Here is a 3642-nt window from a genome sequence, read left to right as displayed (position 1 = left end):
AAGTAATTTTTGAGTGGAAAATGAAGGATCAAATGGAAATAATAAACTACGTTGGATCGAATGGAAATGAAGATATATCAAAATATGTGAGACACAACTAAAGTAGGGGCTGAGAGGGAAATTTGTACCGTTAATTACTAATATTAGAAAATAGGAAGGTTATCAAAATAAAAAATCTAAATACCTCAAGAAAATAGAAAAATAAGAGTAAAACCAATTCAAAGCAAGCAAAAGGAAGGAAATAATAAAGAGCAGCAACCAATACGATTGAAAAGCAGTATATAAAACCAGTGAAAAAAATCCAGGACTTTAAAAAATTAATAAAATTGATAAACCTCTAGCAAAGATGAAAAAGGTATATAAAAAGAGGACAGAAATCATCATTATTTGTAATTAAACAGGAGACATCACTGCAGATCTTGTAGCCATTACAGGTATATATAGCAATATTGTAAAAAACTGTTACACTCATAAATTCAACAACTTAGAAGAAATCAATCAGTTCCTCAAAGACTACAAACTACAAAAACTAAACTAAGATGAAACAGATAACCTGGATAGTTTCTATAACCATCCAAGAAATTTATTTGCAACTTAAAAGCTCTTGGGGAAAAAATTTCCAGGCCCAGATAGTTTTACTATAGAATTCTACCAAATATTCAAAGAAGGATTAACACCAACTTTACAAAATATCATTCAGAAAACAAAAGAAGAGGAAACACTTCTTAACTCATTTTATAAGGCTTGCATTATTCTGATACCAAAACCAAAAAAAAGTAGTAATAAAGAAAACTACAGAACAATATCTCTCACAAACTTACATATACAACTCCTCCAGAAATATTAGCAAAGAGAATCTAGCAATGTATAAAAAGACCAAGTGGGATTATTTTTTTTTTAGGTATGCAAGGTTCAACATTTAAAAATCAATCAATGTAATCCACCATATCAACAGACTGACAAAGCAAAACCATATGACCATAAATAATTGATGCAGAAAAAAGTATTCAACAAAATCTAACATAAAATCTCAGCAAACTAGGAATAGAAGGCAATGTTCTAAACTTGATTAAAAAACTACACAAAACTTGTTGCTAACATACTGTTTAATGATCCAAGAATGATTATGTTCCCCATTAAGACTGGTAACATGGAAAAGATGTCTATCTTATTTAAGAGAGTACCGGAAGTTCTAGACACTTGGTGCAAGAGAAATAAGGCAAGAGAAAGAAATAAAAAAGCAAACAGACTGGAAAGGTAGAAATAAAACTGTCCCTATTTTGCAGATGGCATGATCATCTACATCAAAAATCCCCCAAAAAACAAAACAAAACTCCTAGAACAAAAAGGTAAGTTTAGCAATGCTTTAGGATACAAGATCAACACACACAGCTGGATCATTCATATATGGCTAGCACGAATGTAAAATGATACAACCAATCTGAAAATATGTATTTTCTTATAAAACTAAACATGCAACAACTCTATTCCCAAGCAATTGCACACTTACGCCTGTATCTCAGAGAAATTAAAATTATCTATTATATCTGCACAAAAACTTGCACATAAATGTTCATACACCTATATTTTTAATAACCAAAAGACTGGAAATACCTCAGGTATACTTAAACTAATGAACAGTTAAACAGTCTGTAGTACATCCACACCAGGGACTACTAGTCAACAATAAAAGGAAAATACTACTGACAGTCCCAACAATTTGAATGAATCTCCAGGGAATTATGCCAAGTAAAAAAAAGGTAATCGTAAAAGGTTACACATTATATAATTACATTTATATCACATTCTTAAAATAAGAAAATTATAGAAATGGAGAACAGATTAGTGATTGCCTGGGGTAAGGGAGAAGGAGAGAAAGAGAGGAAAGTGAGTATGACTATACAAGGGCACAGATGACCTTCGTGGTTGATAGAAATGTTCTGTACCTTGAATGCATGGATGTCAATGTCAATATCCTGGTTGTCATATTGCACTATAGTTTTGCAACTGGTTACCATTGGGATAACTGAATATGTGGTACATGGGATCTCTCTGTATTATTTCTTACAAATGTATATGAATCTATATCTCAAAATTAAAAGTTTAACTAGAAAATAAATTAAAATTTGTTCCCAGATCTCTATTTTAAAAAACAGTAATATTTTCAGTCAAGTAAAACAAAATTTCAACTAGCTTAGATCCAAGTAACCAGTACCGTCTCTCCTCTTCATGATCCTGAGCAAACAATGTATTGGCCATCTGAAACAGACTGCCATATATTTCTCCAGCAAACAGGGGTTTATTCCGGATATATTCAAATAATGGAGAACTATACAGCAATGAGAATAAACAATTGCCATGGGAGTGGCAGAGTTCTAGTGATCAACCTCGATGCTAGTTACTAGAGTATATTCAACTTTGTGAAAATTCATTCGAAGGTATGAATTTCTTTACGTACGTTATATGAGAATAAGAAATGTACTTAAAATTTTTTTAAGTCCCAAATTCTTCTCTATGGTTAGTATGTATGCAGCTCATATTCTTTTAGTTTTTCTACAAATTTCTATACATGAAAAAATAAAGGGACTGATAATGGTAGACTGGCAAAAATCCAAGTCACTGAGGACAATAACCACAGAAACATTAATGAAATAGCTTTCACGAAATATAAGAACAGAAATGAAACAAAATATTAGCAGTTTAATGATACTTTTTAAAATGCCTCACTTAATAGAATTTTATTATGTCATTAAATAGAACATTGGCATGTCAATGCAGATTTATCCACTTTTATCTGCTGAGACTTTCAGCTAGGTGTGTGTATTTCCTTATTCCATCTTGCTTCTTTTAAACTTTCTGTTAGAGTATTGCTTTGCTCTTTTCCCCTTTCCTTGTTGAAAAAAATTATATTCATATCAAATTGTACTCTTACTAAAATTGATCTTGTAAAGAAATCCATACTACTTGTTTCATCTGTAAATAGAACGGGTATAGACTAAGTTCTTTATCCAGGTCATGGGCAAAGATTTTAGGCAATATTTGCCTCAGCATACATTTCCTGCAGTGACTGTGATTGGAGAGTGCAGCTGTGGACTACAAGGCAGTCCTTTTGGCTATGAATTTCCACATGGCATTCACACAAGACTTCCTTAGTTTTCAGAGGCAGCAACTATTTGCCCAAACTAGTGTAGTCTTGGGTTCTCTCTTACAGGTTCACTTCATCCTTGTTGTCTGTGATCAAAAAACCTCCTGCTTTCAGAAGACCTCAGACAAGGTGGGTCTGACAGCCACTGTTGTTTTCCTAACACTGCTCAACTCCTCTCCTTCTTTTGAAGCTGTAACTCATTGTGTCCGGGGAGTACGGTATTTTTGTCTGTCTTCTCTTTTTGGCTCTCTCCTATTTGCCTGAGCTACACAGCTTGGTGGAAAGTCACGTTAGGGTCCTAAAGAGTGTAAGTATTATTTTGAGCCATTTCCGTCCTTCAGAGGCTCTGGCTTAACTGAGATGCACTGGGATACGCTATAGGAGCAGAGCGGTCCTAGGAAAAGAATACTGTACAGTGCAGCTGCCTTCTTCATTGTGCATTAGACATTTGGAAGATTTAACTTCTGCTGCAAAATAGGCTTCTAGGAAAGAAATCA

The sequence above is a fragment of the Lipotes vexillifer genome, unplaced genomic scaffold, assembly GCF_000442215.2.
Source record: "Lipotes vexillifer unplaced genomic scaffold, Lipotes_vexillifer_v1.1 scaffold768, whole genome shotgun sequence".
NCBI classification, from domain to species: Eukaryota; Metazoa; Chordata; class Mammalia; order Artiodactyla; family Lipotidae; genus Lipotes; species Lipotes vexillifer.
This window is presented reverse-complemented; position numbering follows the sequence as displayed.